Source organism: Coenobita brevimanus, chromosome 46 (genome assembly GCF_032717465.1).
Source record: "Coenobita brevimanus isolate Jiangsu-jjx chromosome 46, ASM3271746v2, whole genome shotgun sequence".
In the NCBI taxonomy this organism is placed as follows: Eukaryota; Metazoa; Arthropoda; class Malacostraca; order Decapoda; family Coenobitidae; genus Coenobita; species Coenobita brevimanus.
The window spans coordinates 48,143,009-48,165,322 of NC_136999.1; positions in this window are offsets into that span (position 1 = coordinate 48,143,009).

Consider the following 22,314-nt stretch of genomic DNA (forward strand, 5'->3'; position numbering starts at 1 on the left):
CGGGAGTCCCTGACAAGGGTGACTCCAGGATGATAGAAGGCACCGGGCCCCCCAGTGCCCATTTGACCCTAGCCAATGCATGACCACCCGATTGACCTGGTTGGGTCCGACCAGGCCGCCCATATAGCCAGAATAAGGGACCAAAGATGTGTATTGTTAGCTGCAGGGTGCATTGTGCAGCATCACTCAACCCCCAGGACTCCCATCTCCCAGCATTACAGGACGCCATGCAAGGCAAACACGTGGGGAGGCAACAGTCCCATACTAGTTGGCAAATAAGCAAGGACTAACATCACCAGCAGGCCTCCTCCACCAGTGATGTAGGGGGTGCTTGGTCCATGAGGCCGGCAAATGCCGAACTCTACGAAGGTAGGCAGGCCTCCAAGTAGGTGGCACTGCCAACCATGCTTCAAACCCCGCCACCATGTCAAGGTGAGCCCCACAGCGGGGCTGTGTTATACAGGGTAAGGGCCATTATGCGCTTGGTTTGGTGTGCAGGGATGTTGAGGTATGTGCTTGGTCAGTGGAGGGTTGCAGCAGCGAAGCATTGCCTGTGTTTTATATTGGATGTCTATTGAGGTCAAGATATGTAAGCACTTTACTGACCGAAAAACAATCCACAGAACCAGAATGCAGTTCCCTCGGTCCACCAGCTTGAGTGAGCGCGTGAACTTTGTGTGGCTGTGGGTGGGTGGCATGTCAGCTCGTGCCATAGCCCGGGAGACAGGCGCCAGCACTGCCACCGTCAGCAGGTGGATCAGGCGCTGGAGGCAGGAGGGTCACATCCAGAACAGACCACGTGGAGAAGAACTACGCAGAGGGAAACATAGCGTTAAAAAAGGCAATGGACGTAAAAGTGTCACCCCCTCAGACTGTAATGCTGCCAAGTCAAAACAGGCAAGGAGGCACATGGCACAAACAGAAGATATTCCTGTGTATGTGTCAATGACTACTTGCATGATACATCACGCGATTTGGATGTTAAATTACGCACTTAGAACTATTAATAACACAACAGAATTGTCCTACGAAGACATTTCAAGGTCAGTAGTATTCAAATCCGAGTATGTGTAGTGACTAAAAATGAAGTAAACATGGTTAAGGCCAGTCAATCAAAACTGCGTTGCTCACGAGCGGCACAATGATATCCGAAATGATCTATATAATTTGTTCAATCCCAAGAATAATTATTTGTCATCATCAAACTGTTCACACAACAACAATATCAATCGGAAAATGTTAAAAGCATGAAATTTGTAGCACCCTAAAAAAAAAGAGGGGGGCTAACCATCGTTGGAAAAAAATCATTGGGCAGTTTCCAGTAGCCATCCTTCTTAGTGTCAGACTGTTTCGCACCAAGTGTGCACCGATATACATTTTTTAAATGAAGGAAACAACTGTCTTCCCTTTTCCGTTTGAAGAACATTTACATCTGATGAAAAACAACGACAAACCCTATATTTACTGTTGCTTTCAGATGGTTAAACTTTTCCGCTATGTATTGGTTAAACTTAGGGAACATACATGTGTCACTGGCACATATTCTCGTCGAGAAAGGAAGCTTCCTAGCTCCTCTTACATGGCAGCTTACTTTTGGATATGGCTTGCTAATATCCTTTTGTACATAATTCAGTGAGAGTATCGTGATACTAGAAAGATATATAAAGGAATGGGACGATGAGGCCCAATAATCAAAACAAATCGCTTAGGAAATGGTGTTAGAGAAGTACTTCAATACTGTTGCGTATAATGCCCACCTGATACTTATATACTGTATTCTGTAATGATCTATGAATGAGGTCAATGTCATTATGATATATTCTGAAGGCCAGTATTCTTGGCGGTTAATGAAACTCCCTAACACGTTTTCCCATGCGCTTTATTTAGTTTCTTACACCTTACTGACCTCGCCTGTGTTATATAAATCCTTCTATTGTCGCCATAATCTGCATAAATAACCTACAAAGCAATATTACTCAGTCATATCCCAAAATAAATCGCCATGGAAGAGACGTCAGGGAACCTCCTTACTCTATGAGAAAACGGGCCAAGGAGAATAATGGAGGATTTTTAATTATGCACTGCGATCAGGGGCAAAGAACGGACATCTACTCATAACACTAGTGCAATGCCTCATTCTCTTTGTACTAGCTACCTACAGACGATTTAATTAACCTTTGAGACGACTATGCAAAATGGTTGTATGAGATGCCACTGTCATTAGTTCCTTCAATACCAAAGATCTTCATTTTCAATACAGTCATCTGGAGACAGCAAGAACAAAATGCATACATTACCGTAGTGTAGGGATCAGTAGCAGTAGTAGCATTTGTAGTTCTAAGTTCATTTGAAATGTGATCCCGGTGGATAGCATTCTTAAGCTCATCTGCAGTTTACCTCCCCTTCTTTCTGTGGACGGAGAAGTAGCGAGGGAATTTTGTACAACCAGGCAGTTGAGCGACCTGGTTTTAAGCATGCCACCACCTGAAGGCGTCCCTCTGCAGGACCAGTGCAGGGGTTAATGTGGACAGAAGTAGCCATACTTTGAGGCAGGAACCAAACAACCCTATTTCAAGGGTGGATGATGGTGATGAAATTTATACCGTAGGGCCACTCAACTGGCGGTCGGGGGACCAAATTCGGCTCTTGAGTCGTTTTTGTTTGGCCCTTTGACCAACTCTGAAGAACGAAAGTAATCAAATAAATAAGCATAAAACAGAAAGTTTTGCGTTTTTCTTTTTATTCATGTATCTAGCGGAAAATGTAAACGCAAATAATATATCAGTTTCCCTATATTATCTATGTATGTGTGTTGAAATAGAGGGAAATAAAGGCAGGTATAATAATGTATGGCCCTTTTGTTAATCTGAGTTTCGTAATTTGGCCCAACTTCTAAAGCAGTTGAATAACCCTGCCGTAATTCTTCCTAGGCTAACCACGACACTGGTAGTTGTAATGTTAGGTAAATGCAGATTAGAGAAAATGTGATTTGGTCAGCTACAGATTATTATTGAAAGATGTGGCCTGGGAGGAAGGTACAGTCCCGGAGGATTGGAAGTCAGATATAATTATTCCCTTGTACAAAGGAAAAGGGGAAAAAGAAGTGTGTGGTAATCATAGGGGCATTTGTCTTCTTAGTATAATAGGAAAAGTGTATGGTAGGATACTTATTGACGGAGTTAGAGAAAGAACAGAGAAATTAGTTGGAGAAGAACAGGGAGGCTTTAGGAAGGGAAGAGGTTGTGTAGATCGGATATTCATTCTTAGATCTTTAGTGGAAAAGTTTCTAGGGAAGGAAAAGAAGTTGTATGCGGCTTTCATGGATTTGGAGAAAGCATATGACAGGGTGGGTAGACAAGGATTGTGGAAAGTGTTAAGAATATATGGAGTAGATGGGAAGTTGCTGAATGCTGTGAAGAGTATGTACAATGGTGCGAAGGCTGCAGTGCGTGTGGATGGTGAACTAAGTGAATTTTTCTCTTTGAAAGTTGGGTTGAAACAGGGATGTGTCATGTCTCCATGGTTGTTCAATCTGTACATGGATGGGGTAATAAAAGAGGTACAAGGTAGGATAGTGGATGTTGGAGTGGCCCTGGTGAGAGAGGATACTGTTTGGAGCTGCAAGGCTTGGTGGATGAGTTTGGGAGAGTGTGTAAGAAACGAAATCTAAAGGTGAATGTAGGGAAGAGTAAAGTGATGGTCTTTGTGAGAGGTGAAGTCAGTGAATGTACAGCGAGGCTGAATGATGAGGAATTGGAAAATGTGAGTACGTTTAAGTACTTGGGTAGTGTGATGAGTAAGGATGGAGGTTTGGAGGGTGAAGTGCTTGAAAGGGTACAGCAGGGAAGAAAGGTTGCTGGTTTTTTGAAAGCAGTGATAAGAAACAGGGAAGTGAGCATGGAAGTGAAAAAGTTACTACATGACAGTATTGTAATACCAACTCTAACGTATGGGAGTGAAGCTTGGACGTTGTTGGAAGGACACAAGTCAAGAGTGAGAACAGTGGAAATGAGTTATTTAAGAGGAGCCTGTGGAGTCACATAGAGAGACAGGCTGACGAATGAGAATATAAAGGAGCGTTGTGGTGTGGATGTGGATGTGATAGGAAGCGTTATGAGGAACACACTGAGGTGGTTTGGCCATGTGGAGAGGATGGAGGGTGAAAGACTGACGAATAGAGTGTATGTGAGTGAGGTGGAGGGGAGAAGAGGGAGGGGGAGGCCGAGGATGAGATGAAGGGATGGGGTGGAGAGGTATATGAGGGAGGGGGGTGTGAGTTGGGAGCAGGGCAGTGAAATGGTGGGGGACAGGGCGACTTGGAGGCGATTTGTTTGTGGCCACTCCAAACTGGATTGAGGCGTCTGGCAATAGATAGATAGTATTTTTTGTTTAGGACACTTTCTAGAGGCTCAACATTAGCAGTATCCTTGTATCTAGTGCATGTGAATGTTGTTTGGTGTAATATAAATTTTCACTGTCAGTACTGAAAAGCTGTGGAATTCCAAAAATAAATATTGAAAACAAAGAACTGTCGTTTGGGGACCCGAGGCTGGTGAGAATAACAAAGCCAGCACAAACGTCGTTTTCTTTATCAATGAGATGTTTCGATCCCACCATGAATTATCAGACCTTGGTACAGAAACAACTATTATTTGTATCTAGTATGCATAAAAGAATAACAAAAAATGTATTACATAACTTGCATTAGGAATGATCATTAACATGTATCAAATAGCTGAAGTTGACCAAAATGAAAACAAAAGTAAGAAAATTATATACTAAAAGTAAATATGATGGCTTTGCCACAAAAGAGGTAATGGGAAGCTATATATTTAAAACCGCAAACAGTGGTTGTATAGGCTTGGTAAGATGAGATGCGGTTACGTCAGGTCAGCTTCCCTTTTGTTCTGTGTCCCTCCCTGCTGGTGGTGTGTATGTAAGACCTCCACTCTCATGTTTCTGTGTCACTCTTTCTGCATATGAAATACACGTAAATGATTACTGTCTCGGTTTTCATTTCTCCAGTGGTTAATCTCCATACCTATCTTCACGATGAAATGGAGATTCCCCATATATTTTATCTGTATAATGCTCATGCAGCGATCTTTCTTGAGTGAATTCTTCAGCCATGAACACAAACATTGGTAACGTGTTTGTTCAGAAACGCTCACATTCGCTCTTTCCACTGGCTCCTCTTATCTACACTGTCTGTAGAGCCACATTTGGACTGAGCTTTTTATAGGTATGTAGTGCTAAGAACTGCCTATTTGCTTCATGACTGGGAAAAGTAGCTTCGTACTGTGATGATCTGTACAATGGAGTGAGCATAATAATGCTTTTTCCGTCCGCTGAGGGTATGGACAGCACACCTGGCACACCTGGAATATATGCACCTGGACAGTACTGAAAGGAAATTATACAAAATGGAAAGGTTACAGGTGGGATTTCACACTTATGAACATTATAATTTTGGCAAATGTCAAAATAGACAGAAATCTGAATATAACTGAATGTGATGAAAAGATTCTTGGACCTCAAAAAGCGTTTTGTTTCGTTCAAGGAGATTCTTGGACCTCAGTAATGTTTTGTTTCATTCAAGGAACTTCATGTTACAAAGAAACCTGAACAGAGTTAAAAAAAAAAAAAAAAAAAAAAAAAAGCAGGTGGAATTTACTGTAGAAAAAAAAAAAAAAAAAAAAAAAAAGGCCACAAAATATGTAAGTAGAAAAATGACAAATGTGGATTGTAAAAAGTCTGGGAGGAAATCTCTTTATAATTAGGTAAATGTCTTTGAATGTCGCCTGTACTCTATAAATATTAAAAAGCAAGAAGGACAGACAGTATGACGCAACTGGATATGGCAAAAATAACGACTATGTAAAGGATGTATTGTTTACTGGTACGAGCATATGATTCTTGGAACCATGTATCAAGATTTAAAAAAAATAGTTGATAAAACGGTAACAGGAGAGCAAAATGCTGTATCAAAATGACACACACACACACACACACACACACACACACACACACACACACACACACACACACAAGTTCAAACTTGTCAGAAATTTTGATTCACTCCTTTATCTGACGAGTGTTAGTCTAAACACGACCTTAAAGTAAATTTACATGAGTCTCTTAGGAGATTAAGGTATAATTTACATTCTAACTCACCAGTAATTATTCTCCTTATCTCCTAGCCAGTTCCCCCCAGATTTGGCCAAATCATAAAGGTTACTTACCTAGACTGAGTTGGAACAACAGATGACGACGGGCCTGATGTTTCGGTCGGTTGCCTGGGGCATGCAAGCGTCCTTAGGTGCGTATTTTACAGCAAGCAGCTTGAACGGGCTTAGGAAGTAGAGTGAGCAAACATGGCGAGTCTCTTCTCCCCCATAGGATTAAAGAGATGCCAACTATCTATTATTTACAGTGCTAAATACAGTTGAATTACAGTACTTCATGAAATATACAAGGGGAATCTAGATTTATCTTAATATTAAGCCAAGTATTTCCTTTATCTATGTTTATCTAAGGTATGGTGCCCATTGACTGGGCAAGTGCTTGTGTGGTCCCGCTGTATAAAGGCAAGGGTGATAAGTATGAATGTACTAGCTTTAGGGGTTTAAGTCTGTTGAGTGTTGTAGGTAAGGTGTATGGATGAGTGTTAATCATGAGAGTTAGAGAGGGTACAGAGAGAGTGATTGGTGATGAGCAGTGTGGCTTTGGGAGAGGGAGGGGATGCGTGGATCAGGTGTTCGCTGTGAGACAACTGTGTGAAAAGTACTTAGCGAAAGGCAAGGATGTGTTTTGGGCATTCATGGATTTAGAGAAAGCGTATGATAGAATTGATAGGTAGGGTTTGTGGACTGTGTTTTAATATTTATATGGATGGTGTTGTAAGGGAGGTGAATGCAAGTGTTAGGCGGAGGTCTGAATCTGGTGAATGTTGATGGTGGAGAGTGGAATCTGAAGCAGCTGCTGTTTGCAGATGATACTGCACTAGTGGCTGATTCAGAGGAGAGATTGAGACTGTTGGTAGAGGAGTTTGGAAGGGTGTGTGAAAGGAGGAAATTAAAGTAAATGAGAACAAGAGTAAAGTGATGAAGTGTACGAGGATGGTAGATGGTAGGGGGATGAATATAGTTTTCAATGGTGAGTTGCTTGAGGAGGTGGAGTGTTTTAAATATTTAGGGTCACATGTTGCTGTGGATGGAATAGATGCAGAAGTGATGTTTAGAATGAATGAAGTAGGTAAGGTGCTGGGAGGAATGAAAAAAGTCTTTAGATGACGTTCACTTAGAATGGATGTAAAGAGAAAGCTGTATGAGGGTGTTGTGGTACCGACTGCGTTATATGGGGCTGAAACATGGAATATGGGTGTAGAAGAGAGGAAAAGTTTGAATGTAATGGAGATGAGGTGTCTGAAGAGTATGTGTGGAGTGACACGTATGGATCGAGTGCAAAATGATGAAGTGGAAGGAGAACTGGAGTTGTTGGGGAGATGGCTGGTAGAGTTGAGCAGAGGGTGTTTTGATAGTTTCGGCATATGGAGAGAATGGATAATGAGCGACTGCTGAAAAAGATAACTAGATCTGATGTGAGAGATGCAAGGCTGAGAGAAAGACCACGAATAGTATGGATAGACAGTGTGAAGAGAGCACTGGATGCGAGAGGGATGTCTGTTGAGCAAGGAAGAGTGGCTGTGCGTGATAGAAATTAATGGAGAGAAATTGTGAATGAATAAATGGTGAAGCAGCCATGAGGGGATATTCTTCCGCATTTGGTCTGATCAGCTAGTCAGGTCAGGTGCGGGTAAGGGGATGGGTCTATTATGATGTGGCAGGGGTAAACCAGCTCTGCTGTCGGGCTCTGCTGCGGATATCACTGGTTGCACTGTTCAGTTGACCCTTGTGCGGTGTGGTGCGGTGAGGATCTGTCCCTTCTCCCCTTTGGGGCTAAGATGTGAATGAATATGTTTGAATGGATGAATAAATGGGGAGTGTGTCGTTCTGTCTCGGCTACCTCCCTTTCCTTGGGGGAAGCAGCCTAGGTATGTAGACAGACAGATAGATCTATGTAAATATGTATTAAACCTTTCTCTGTTTTCTCCTGAGGATTCACATCATCATACCATGCAAGCACAGTTATGTCAATGGAAAATTCCTAAGTATTTACATGTATTTACAATATAGTTGTCTACACTGGTTTAACACAGTAACATTTAATTTATTAATAATAAGAATTATTAAAGAGAACATAATCTCTGAGTTATAAAACCACTTGAATTAGTCATTAATTCTCTCCTGGTTTTCCTCTGCATTTAATCAGGGACAACTATTTTAAAAGGTAAAGAGTGCAACCTCTTTGGGGGAAAATATTTCCCACAGTTTTGGGGCCGGGCAAAAAACAATATGCTGAATAATGCAATGTGACCCTTACCCAGTAGGTCTCTCCAGTCATTTGGAGAACCCTATGCTGCGGTCCTTCCAGGTCACGCATCTTGATCCAGTTGCTCTGCACCATCCATTGCCTCTGGGGTAGCTGTTAACTGAAGGCTCACCAGTTTATCAATAGTTTATATGTTGGTATGTCCCATACATTTAATTTTTACAAGTCTCAGCACCTCCTCTGAATATGGGTGCACGGAGATCACTTAGCTAATGGCCAACGGGATCTTGGTTGTTCTGTTTTTACTAAGACCACATATCCTATGTTTATAGCTGATTATTTGCTGGCAGCCTGAGCCCCATAAATCTTTCTCTTAGGCTCAAAAGTTATTCTTCGCTCCATAGTCTATTCCAGGTGTCCAATACCCTTTTCAGACGTTGGTATCCCTCAGGAAGATTTTGTCCTAATTCATTATTTTGTACTGTAGGATCATCTACATCCTCCTGGATATCCACACAAGGCACCGCATGGAGTTTTCTCCCATATAACATATGATCCTGTGTCAGTGCCTCAATTGAAATGATAGTACCATCCAGATAGGTTAAAAGCCTATCAATCCTAGCCTCAATTTCAGTTATCACTATTCTCAACTCCTCCCTGGTGATCTTATTTCTGTGTAAGGTTTTCCTAAGGGAGTTCTTCAGAATACCAATCATTCGTTCGGTATATCCGTTTTGCCATGGTGCTCTTGGAGCTACGAATTGCCAGGCACAATTTCGGATTCCCAGCGCCGACTTAACCTTTGGGTCATTCATTATATTTAAAAGTAGAGGTGCTACTCCAAAGAAATTGGTTCTGTTGTTGCTTATAAATTTATTAGGAAAAGACTTTCTAGCTGCAAATCTTCTAAATAAATTCACGAATGTCTCTGAACTTAAATCTTCTGCTATTCTAGATGGAGTGCCCTTGTACAGGTGCATGTAAACAAACATATATACACCTTATGGGGAGTTCCCTCACCCGTAACAGTTATAGCCCCTGTGTAATCAACTCCAGTTAACTTAAAGGACCAACTTACATTTACCCTATCCCTTGGTAAGGCAGCTGGTCCTGGATAGTCATATGGTCGTTGTTCATATCTCTTACATATAATACAACTTTTGAGATAATTCTTTATGACTTGTCTACCCTTAGAGATCCAATACCTTTCCCGGATTCGGGCCAAAGTCTGCAACACACCTCTGTGGAGGTCAAATCATGGGCTTCCTTAACAATTAACTGTACAAAATGATCATGCTTGGATAACAATATAGGGTGTCTAGTTTGGAGAGGCAAATCAGCCTCTATTACTCAGCCATGGCATCTAATTAGTCCCTTTCCGTGTAAGAAAAAAACTAAATCTCTTATTAGCTTGTTCTTGTTACCAGTGCCTTGTCCTAAAAGGTACACCAGCCCCGTCCCAGAGACGTGAATTCACTTCCTCACGTGATGTGCACTCATATCCTGGAGACGTAAATTACTGCGGCAACATTGCAAGGTCCCTAATTTGCACAATGTTCAATTTTCGTGAGTGATTTTTGGCACGTATACATGGAACACCTTCCTCTACAAGATGCCGGGCAGGGACAATGCCTTACCCAGCATGACCTCCTCCCCCCCCCTGCATGACCTTTTCTCAGCAATTCACCTGTTATCAGTGACCTGGCCAGTAAAGCCATGTCATGCCACGGTACGAAATTCAGGGCCAGAGTGATTCCCCAATCCATGATAATGTGGAGAACAAACTTTAGAGGAAGAAACAGTCAGAAATGATGATCAGGTAATGTGGCAAAAAAAGGTCAGGAATGGTGATGAGTGAGTGGAACAATGCTTATAATGCCTATATTACCGTTTGAAAACCAATATACTCTTGTACTACATATAATTTCGTACAAAAAAAAATAAATAAATACCGTTTATGAGTGGTGTAGAATAGTTATCCTCCCATAGAACTCGTTTTCTTTGCAGCCAGCCTGATAGAAAACCCTGTAAGGTAAGGAGGTACTCCTACCTGGATCGGGCATTTTATACCTCAGGTGAGTGATTTCTCTATGAATTTTCGATGTTGCTCACCAAAAGCGGATGTTTGAGCAAAAAAAAAAAAAAAAGTTCAAAAATGTCGGGACTGGGGCGTACCACTGCCCAGAAAACGTCGGGATGGGGCGGGTTAAATATCTCTCCCTAATAATTCCTTTGTTTCTTTCTCAGCCAATATTTCATGGAATCAAACTTCTCAAACCCCACTTTCTTATTGAAAAATTTGATAACTATGTAGTGCTAATAAGTTGTCTTATTGATAAGAATCTGCTAATGACTAAGTGAAAAGTGCGTAATTACAGCAGGTTCGGCAGTTATTGGGTCGAGTCTGGAAAGTGACCTATATAATTATATTTATGCCATCTGACTCGACTCACCATCAAGGATAAGAGAAGACAATAATAAATTTTACAGTGTATTACCAGTACATATCTATAATACATGTAAATAACCCTCTATCACGCTACTTTCACACAATCATTCACACAATTTAATAGAAACGGTGGTAGAGGCGGTGACTGGAAAATGCATTCAAAGCACACCTCCACTATGGTGGTACCAATCTTAAGTGGCGGTTTGGGTGGGGCACGAACCTCTGTACAGTGTTGACACGTATTCCATACCCGCTATGTGAACGGCTCTGGTATATGTAATAGGCATCACAATAAGATAAACACATAAGATTATAATGGTAACGTGTGTATTATAATATATGAAAAAACAATAAACTGATTATGCGTAAAATATTTATACGGCAATACAGAAACGTGGCATAATTATTTCACAGTGTTGCTTAAAAAAAAGTAGTCTCTTTTATTGGCTGTTACCGTATTTCTAGGCTTGGTAATAATGTCACATTTATGATTATAAGATAATGTGCAGGAATATAAGCAAAAATATGCCAGTTTCTTAGTAAAAAAAATATATGCATTAAACCCTCGTGAGCGGCAACACTCACACACACCCAGTCCGACCTGGTCATCTGTGCGGGATAGAGGAATAGGCCTGTTTGGGGACACCTCTTAAAAAAAACGTGCCAAGACTTTAACCTCCTGGGTGGTGTGGAAATAAAGTCAAATTTACAATATGTACTATCACGATCCAAAGTTTCTTTACCCCCCTGAGTGGAAGAAGGTCGACACCAAGGTTGTAGCAAGACCAGATGATCGGACACTGCCAGTATACAAGACTACTAATGGTTCATGATACCGTGATTCATAAATAGGTTCGTGTGTTTCATCCGAGTGATTCTTAGTATCCTAAGCTTCAGGTTAGTGAACCCCTCCATCATGAACTGGCCTGTGTTCGGTGGCCCGTCATTTCTTCAACCTTGGCTTCGACCTTCCTCCACTCAGGGGGGGTAAAGAAACTTTGGATCGTGATAGTACATTATAACGTAAAAGAAAATAACCAAAATGTATCCTAAAATACCACAGACGAGAGAGAGAGAGGGGGGGGGGAAGGCAGACCAGGGGCAGTGTTGAGTGCAGCTTAGGGAGAGATGAAGGAAGAGAGGGAAGGAAGGAGGGAGAGAGTGATTGAATGAAAACAAATCATGGTGCCACAACAACGAGGTCATCTGGTGCCATATGTAAAACAATAATATTTTTAAACATAATTACTTATAATAAAAACAAAATAAAGAAATGAAAGCACAAGTTTATAAGTCACTCATAAAAGAAACAAAATTCCCAAGGGTGACACACATCTCCCCAAGGAGAGAGAGAGAGAGAGAGAGAGAGAGAGAGAGAGAAGGCAGGCAAGGGGCAGTGCTGAGTGCATGGTCAAGCTGAGGGAAAGATGCAGGGAAGGAAGGAAGGAGGGCGAGAATGATTGAATGAAAAGGCGCCGCAACACCGAGGTCACCTGGCGTCATATGTAAAACAATAATATAATAAAAAACAAAATAAACAAATGAAAGCACAAGTTAAGTTTATAAGACATAAAAGAAACAAAATTCCCTGGGGTGACGCACATCCCCCCAGGAGAGAGAGAGAGAGAGAGAGAGAGAGAGAGAGAGAGAGAGGCATCGCGAGTACGGAAAACGTGGCACCACTGTACAGAGGTTCGTGCCCCACCCAAACCGCCACTTTAGAATGGTACGACCATAGAATAAAAGGTTATCATTTCCGTAGAGTAAGGAAAGTTTAAGCCCTCTTGCAGTTGAAAGAGGCAGCATGAACATCAAAGAACGAATCCGTCACTCTCCACACTTCCTCGGCCTGATGTATAATTGTGGAGGATAACAGCAGCCACAACGACCAGGCAGGTACACGTAGAGTAAAAACTGAAGAGCCAGTCACGCAGGGCAGGACCAAGTAGGCTCAGCACATGAACTGGCAGACGAAGATCCCATCAGTATCACAGGAATATTTGCCACAATCACTGACACACCTGACCAGGCTCTGCATGTCGAGGAGTAAGGTCGCCAGATACACAGGAGACACAGAGCACCTCACTGATCCTCCAACCTCAGGCCAGGTTCCAAACCTAAGTACCGCCACCCTCACTGTGCAATAAATTAAGTTCAAATAATACTAAGCACCACAATCACACCATATGTCACTGACAAGTAACAAGTCTGTATAACACTGTTTGCAGAATAATAGTTAAATATATAACTGATAAATATATATTTCTACAAAGGCAGTATCACAAATCACTGTCTTCACTTGAGCTAACAAGATAAAACACTAAACCAAACTCACTAAATTAGAAAGTTGGGTAGGGTCTGGTCGCTATTAAGAATGGTGGGGCTTTTTTTATTTTAATGGCCATGACCCTGAAGCGGCATTAGGCCAGCAAGAATCGATAATCATGAAAGCCAAAATAATGATATGAAATATTTGCATCTATTTCATACCAATATTAAGTTATTATTCATGATTATGAAATACAATAAGTAATAAAGAATACATCAGTATACATGGATAGTACCTGGACAAATACTTCCATCTATACATCACACGTAGACTCATTACTATACTACTACAAAATAATCAAATACTTATCAAATTTATGTAAAAAGTACATAAAAGGAACAATTAAAAATTTACTTGTCCTGAACGAGAGAAAAATAATACACATTTATATAAATGTAACCTCCTCCTGCGGTTCACAATTATACCTATGTACAAAAACCATATCCCTATATACAAAAAAATGAAAAAATAAAACTTATATATAAATATATATATATATATATATATATATATATATATATATATATATATATATATATATATATATATATATATATATATATATATATATATATATATAAAATAAAGGAAACGACAACCAAGTCCATAGAATAAATAACAACTGTGAGTAGTCAGGTCTCTTTCAGGAGAGTCATCAGTTTATTAGTCACACCAACGTCCCCATCACCCAAGACAGAATCAAGTGTGAAAGGGAGCGCATTTGTCCTACAGTAGACAGCTAGAAGAGTACGTTCCCCAGCATACTTACTGCAGTACAAAAGGATGTGACTAATAGATTACACCACATCACAGGTGGTTCATCGTGATGGAAATTGTCTGTTAATGTATAGTAACATAATTATGTGCCAATAGGGTGGAATTCATGCGGAGGCGGGCTAAAGCGACCTCCTCCTGCCTGTTTCCTCAGGAGGAACTGGACCAGTCACATATGGTCCTTTTGACTGATGGAATTGCCAGGTCGGTCCACCGACTTTGCCACAGAAGATTAATCGATTTCTTTCCGAAAGAGAGACTACTCTGTATCTCATGAGAAACGTCCAAAGTCTCCTCGAGTTCTACAGCCGATTTAGCTAGTAGGTCACCCTGCTCATTGCCATAAATACCGCAATGACCATGCACCCAGATCAGAGAGAAGGATTTAGCACATGTGTGCAGCTTATTGATAATGCGGCCCAGAACCTCATGTGAATCAGTCCTACATGAATGAATTGCCTGACGGGCAGACTTAGAGACTAAAAAAATGACAAAACTGTCGTGATCTGAAGGCAAAGCAAAGTCTATAGTTTGATCTATGGCAAATAACTCGGCAGTGAATACAGAAGTATGGGGGAGCAAGTGAAAACGGATGCGGAACTCCATAGACCACACACTCGCACCCACATATGCATCCAGCTTAGAGCCATCGGTGTACAAGTGCAATGACGCTAGGTGTTTAATGAGGATCATCTAGAATAACTGTCGTACCTCACCTCCGGCGCCTTATACTTTGCGACAGGGAGCCAGTCAGTGTCGAATGTGGTAGCAAGTGACTCCCAGGGCGCTATTTTTGATGTTAAACCCTGAACCCCATTAGAAAGTTAGTACCCTAACGACTCACAAAGGAAGTGAAGCTTCACAGCCACCGGCTTGAGGGCCGCATACAGTAGGTATTCCCACTGTAGGAGGATCCAACAAATCGGAAGGCCAAGTGAGCATTTACAGTGGGTGGTGGTACTGTACGAAAGCAGCAGGTGGTCACGTTGTAGATGCAGGTGAGGCACATTAGCCTTCACTTCCAACTGCTCCACACAAGTACATCGAAGGGCTCCGAGACATATGCGCAAGCACACGTTCTGAAGCACATCCAGTCTATGGAGGACAGCATCCGATGCCGACCCATACACTTGTGAGCTATAGTCAAGCTTAGAACGGATAAGGGACTTATACACAATCAATAAAGGCATTCTGTCTGCTCCCCACGATTTACCGTAAAGAAACTTAACCCCTCCGTGGCCGCTGGCGTCGAATGACGTTTAGCCGATAAAATGGCCGTAGGTGTCATTTGAGTGTGGCCTATAAAAAAAACGCAAAAATTTTTGGGAAGTGAACGAACGTTATGAACGTCTTCACACTGACCTACACTACACTCCCATACACGTCATCAAGCAGTTCAGAGCCTGCTGCTGTGATGAGTGGATTTTCGATTTTTTCGCTCCTGCCCATGCCTAAATGAGCACAACTACACCCATTACCTCGACCCAGGCAGAACATATCTTTGTCCTCTCTTTCAAAATACACACAACCAACTGTTTACGATTATGAAGTAATACAGGCACATATAAAAAAAAAACATGATAAGTGAAAAATACATATTTGTCTTGGTATCTTTACCTATTTGCCCAGGTTTGCTGTAATGGTTTGGATCATTTGATGCAGTGCAACGTGTAGAAAACTGTGAAAACTTTCGGAAAATGAACGAAAATCTGGGACATGAGACTGACCTTGACTTCACCCTCTCACATATCTGTCAGTTCACCACCTGCTGTCGTGATGAGTGGACGTACGATTTTTTCGCTCGTGGCCATGCATAAATAACACATAGTAACATCCATTATCTCGGCCCGGACAGAAAATACAATCTTTTTTCTCCCTTGCATAACACACACAATCACTGTTTACAAGACAGCAATATATATTGCGAAAATAACAAAGTAAAATTATAAAGATGAACGTAAAATGATAAAGATGAACATGGTTTTACGGAAAAAATACGTTTTCCCTCATCTGTAAACGTATTTATTTCTGCTTTGTATCTGTATTCGTAATAATTAGACTTATTCTTACTTCTGAAACTGCATTACGATTCTATTTTTAGCAATGCTCGTGGTGTGGGAGCTCTGCTACTTACCTTCCATATTGCTAGTCTGATCTGACCCACCACTTTATTCTCCCGTGGCAGAGTCTAGCCTTAGAGGACGTGCAGTTTTCTCATTTTGGACTGAAAATTCAACTCTTTCGCTCCCTTTTTCAAACATGGGCACAACGATAACGTAAAAAATAACTAAAAACTACCGTAAACGAATTTTATATCAAAAAGGTGAAAAAGTATTCGTAACAATTTTTTTTTTTCCAGCCATTCCTAACAGATTATGTACTGAAATCATTCGATATCATCATACCTCATATATGCACAACATTTCAACACCATTCGTATTGTTTTGGGAGGTTAAAAAAAAAAAAAAACACGTGCCCAGTTGCGTTGCAGCAGACCCCTGGGCTGCAGATATCGGTTGCCGATATTTCTGCAACTTCCGCGCTCCATTGCAAGCCATAAAATGCACCTAGGAAGCTGGGAGTTGCACTGTTAGGTGCATCTGAACTTTCTCTTCAATGTGGCAAGAAATAAAAATCAATTTTCAAAACTTCAAAAAATGGTCTTGGCGTTGGCCTGGTGTGCACGGAATATTCCGAGCCTTCAGCCACGGAGGGGTCAAGGACGTTAACTTTTTTACTACAAAAAGCAAGCAAATGATTAATATTTGTTCTCCAACTGAGCCTACTGTCAAAATGTAGACCCAGGAATCTTACTGAATTTTGAAAAGTTATTGGCTGATTACACCATGTAACAAAAAAAAAAAAAAAATCTTTGTTTCTGGGCAATAACCTTTATTTTCTGATTCATTATGCTTCAATACACTGGAAAAAAGCTGTCAGTGATCTTAAACGTCGGGTTTGTTGTCAGTACCTCGATTTTGTTGAAATAAGAGTATTATTTTTTAAATTAATCCATTATTTTTACTTTCTCTGACATTGAAGTGCTTATTGTGTGATGAAGTTACTGTTATGGCTGCTCGTGGTTGCAAATACTCAGAGGATTCCTTCTGCTACGTGTGTGGTGAGTTCTTCGCAAAGACGGCGAAAAAACACTGCTTGGACAGTTGCACCCGTGCAAAGGAAACCTATCATGCATTCAGGGAGGATTCACTAAGTTCCCTTGCTATCTCTGCCTCTGGGATAGCAGATAAACAGCCCTTCACTACGAGAAGAGGAACTGGCCCCTCAGGATCGCCAGTGAGGTTGGGGCCCATAACGTGAAGCAAGAGCCAATGGTGGAGCCAACAAAAGTGCTGATGCCACCCTTGCACATCAAACTGGGCCTCATCAAGCAGTTTGTTAAACAGATCCAGAGGGTGAGGCCTTCAAGCACATCCAGGAGCTGTTCCCAAAGTTGCCGGAGGCGAAGATCAAAGCGGGAGTATTTGTGGGCCCTCAGGTGAAGCGACTTATCAACTCCAGCAGCTTTCCTGAGAAGCTGTCTGAGGTTGAGCAGGCAGCTTGGACAAGCTTCGTTTCTCTAGTCAAAGGTTTCCTCGGAAACCACAAGGCAGAGAACTACAGGGAAATCGTTGACGAACTTGTGGACACGTACCGGAGCATGAGCTGCCAGATGTTGCTGAAACTGCACGTACCACATGCCCACCTTGATAATTTCAGAGAAAACTTGGGAGACTACTCAGAAGAACCAGGTGAAAGATTTCACAAGAATGTCAGCTCTTTCGAGGAACCCTACAAGGGACAGTACAATGAAAGTATGAAGGGGGACTACATCTGGAACTTTCTGCATGAGACTGAACTGAAATACAATCGCCAATCTCGTAGAAAAACTTCTTTTTGATTAAACTATAAATAATGCCAGAATTTTTGTATCAATACTCCGTAGCAATACTCTTTATCAACGCTCTACATCATTGCACTGTACCACTGTCTGTGTATTAACATATTATAATACATAATTATACCCTATTCGTTTCCTTCTTTTTAATTTCATTTCTAAAGATGGGGCACGATAAACTTAATTTTTCATCATTGATTTATCGTAATAATCGTGTTAACATCAATTAAAATTATACTTAACAGGATTCATTTGATTTAAAATCAGATAGTGTGAAGAACTCTTAAATAAATATGCAAAAATGTTAAAAAATCAATAAAATCGATCTCGTGAACTCAGAACCGAAGCCTGAAGTTGTTGACTGCTCATTTTCACTTATTTATGCCCTAAAAAATCAGAAAATAATAGTTTTAACTCGTGGGCAAATTTTGTGTTACATGGTGTTATCTTAAATTAACCAGCCATGTGCCAGCTCTTTTTAGCCCAATGGGTCACCCCAGTGCCGGCCATTTTTCGACCTTTTTTTTTTTTGGCTAAAATGATAGATTTTGATGTGGAAACAATGAATTTCGCCATTAAAATGCTCAATGAGCATCGAAAATGAATTTTATTGAGTCCTGCATACTCATGTACAGGTATAGCCGCTCTCTTACGCCCACCACGTACGTGAGAAGGCCGTTTTCTATGTAAGGTATACTCAGGTATTAATGCCGGGAAGGTATAGCAATGTTCAGTACACTTTTCTGATTACTTATTACTTCAGCATCTATTACAATTTGCATGTCTTTCTCACTTTGAATGCATTATCTTACACTTGAAGATACGTACAACCTGACTTCGTTACGTACAATCCTGGCACTTACAAGAAGGTATTTACAACTTGACTTCACTATATAGTCCTTAAACTTACAAGAAAATATTTACAACTTACACTTATATCAAAATATTTACAAAATGCCTTCACTATGTGCAGCACTGAGTGAGGCACACAGGCAGAGTGAGGCAGAGCGAGCATGAGGGGGGAAGCGAGTTAGTGTATGGCCTTGACAGCTTGGGGGATGGTAGAGGAACAGTTACCTTCCATGCCTGCCAATTTTTACTTGCGAATCTTGAAAAATGCGATTACAGTGGAGTTTTTTATTTTAAAAAGTTTTAAAACTGCACTTCCACTGGCTGCAGAATTATGTCAGACCGTTTTAAAACGGCACTGGCACACGGCGGGTTACCCTAGAATGCTTACATCGGGTTAATTTCCCTGTTCGGCGATTTATTTATTTGCTATTTTGTTATGATAAGAGCTTTGGAGCTGTCCTTCCCTATACCTTCAATCCACCCTAACCCCTATGTACATAGGTAGTGGTGTGGTTTCATCTCGCATTTATCACCATGATTTTTGGGTTTACAGTGTTTTTTACCCGACAAAAGCATTTGTGTTACATTTTTTTTATTTTTGTGTTTTCCTTTTTTTCCGGGTGTATAATTAGTTTCTGATTAAATCAAAGAGACTAAAGGGTAAAAACAATCTAAAAGAGTCTGTCTTTCTATCTATATACCTAGGCTGCTTCCCCCAAGGAGAGGGAGGTAGCCGAGACAGGACGACACACTCTCCATTTACTCATCCATTCAAACACATTCACTTGCATCTTAGCCCCAAAGGGGAGAACGGACAGATCCTCACCGCACCACACCGCACAAGGGTCAACTGCGCAATGCAATCAGTGACATCCGCAGCAGGGCCCGACAGCAGAGCTGGTTTACTCCTGCCATAACTAGATCTGATGTGAGAGGTGTAAGGCTGAAAGGAAGACCATGAATAGGATGGATGGACAGTGTGAAGAGAGCGCTGGATGCGAAAGGGATGTCTGTTGAGCAAGGAAGAGTGGCTGTGCGTGACAGAAATAAATGGAGAGAAATTGTGAATGAATAAGTGATGACGCAGCCCTGAGGGGATATTCTCCCGCATTTGGTCTGATCAGCTATTTCAGGTCAGGTGCGGATAAGGGGATGAGTCTGCTATGATGTGGCAGGGGTAAGAGAGTCTAAATTGATTAAAAAAGGTGTTTCACGGGTATAATGTGGATTAACTGTTTTTTACCTGACAAAAGCATTTGTGTTACATTTTTCTTATTTTTTTCTTTTTTTTTTCAGGTGTATAATTAGTGTATGATTATATCAAAGAGACTAAAGTGTACAGAGACTAAAATAGACTAAACTGAAAGAAAATGTAGAAAAAAAAAATTCCCTCGGCGAAAGCAGTACTGTGAGGATAATAACGTAAGCATTCTAGGGTTTAATGCAAAGGAGGTACGTTAAGTTCTCGAGTATAAACAACACTGATACACTTAGGGATGAAAAATTTAAATCCCCACTCCAGGGACCAACGCTGAACAGATTCAAGTGCCAGTTGAATCTGCTGTGCTGAGGATTCTGCATTGCGGGAAGAGTACCACATTGCACAATTATCAATACAGAGTGAGTGTCCAAGCTTCCTGGGGACAGAAGTGGATGACAGAATGTCATTAATGGCAATCCTGAACAAAGTAGGGCTAAGCACACTTCCTTGTGGTACCCCATTCTCTTGGACAAATATATCAGAAGTTACATTACGGGGTAACCTGAAAGAAAACGTTCTGTTAGTAAGGAAATTCTGAGGGAAAATTGGCAAATTACCTCTTAAACCATAAGCGAAGAGTTTACGAATTATTCCGTTTCGCCAGGTCATATAATAAGCTTTATGACTGTTCAGAAAAATTCCTATCATGAATTCGCGATGGCAAAAGCCTCGGCTATGCAATGCTCCAGGTGCACTAAATGATCCAGAATGGACCTGTATTTACGGATTCCACTCTGTTGATCATTTAACACATCTTTTGACTCTAAAACAAAAAGTAACCTTTTATTAACCATATGTTCAAAGACCTTATGTAGACAGTCAGCGAAGTAGGTCGAGACGAACTGGGACTCGTAAGATCATCCTGGCGAGGTATCGGTATGACGTGCGTGTAGTGCCATGAGTTTGGGAACATGCAAGATGCCCAGATCTCATTGTACACTGCTAACAGGTTACTCAGGTTGGTCTGAGTAAGATGCTGAATCGTACCATACGTAATGGTGGATGGACCAGGACTGGTGCCTTTACAGGATTTAAGGGCAAGGAGAAGTTCATCTATTGTAAATTCGGAGTTGTAACTGGTATCTCTGTCTTCTGTGGCAAAGTCTAAGTTTTGCAGCTCAGCCGTATGCTTATGGGGAAGAAAGATAGGATCATAGTTGGCTGAGCTGCTTACCTGAGCAAAATGGTTGGCAATATTATTGGCAATGTCCACGGGATCGTCAGTGACATTCCCGGTCACCTCAAGTTTGGTGATTGGTGACCAGGTGTACTTGTTGCTAAGTACATTTATGGTGGACCAGACCTGACTTAGTGGGGTGAAGCGATTCACCGTGGACACAAAACTACACTAGTTATTCCATTTTGCCACTTTAATTGTCCTCCTTGCCTCAGCCTTAGCCACTTTGTAGGCAATAAAGTTTGATTCTTTGGCTGTTTCTCAAAAATCCTGTATCTCCCATCGCACTTAGTGAGTGCTTGTCGGCAATCTGGTGTCCACCACGAAACTCTACACTTATTTGGAATTGTAGATGTCTTGGGAATAGCAGCCTCAGCTGCATGTATAATGGAAGTCCGTAGGTGTGCAACTTTCTCATCAATGTTATCTCCCGATATATCTAGATTGGCAACCCATGAGTATTACCCCCAATCTGCTTTCTTAAAGTTTAATTTAGGTGGTGGAGGAGGCCGAGAATCGTTGCATGTATAAGAAAGACAGATTGGAAAATGATGGCTACCCATTGAGTCATCATATGGGTCCCAAGAGATGTTAGTGTGTATATCGGGAGATGACAAGGGCAGATCTATACATGACATGTTACCAGTTTGGTCGTCTACACGAGTTGCTATACCATTGTTTAGAAGACAGAGCTTTGACTGCAATATGAGGTCGGCTACTTGCTTCCCCCTACCATCACTCCTCAAGCTTCCCCATTGACAGTGATCGGTGTTAAAATTGCCTAAAATTAATTTTGACCCGGAAGTTGATGGGTTAGTAAAGTGAAAGCATGTCCATCAATGGGACCACAGGGAGGATAGCAGATAGAGCAAATAGACAGATACGTGATTTTAAATTTTACCCTGCACACGACAGAACCCAGAGTAGAATTTAGAACCACTTCCGTTTGTGGGTGTGATTTGTGAGTGTATATGGCAACTCCAGGACCATCATATCTTCTATACAGATGGTAGTGTTTGAACTGTAGAGGATCAGGGTGATCCACCAAGCATGTCTCCCATAATCAAACAATGTCTGGCCTGTGTATAGATAGCAAAATTGCTGTATTGTGGAATTTATTCCCAAGAGTCCTACAATTCCATTGTAACACAGTGAATGTGGCGATTTAAGGTTTACAAGAGGG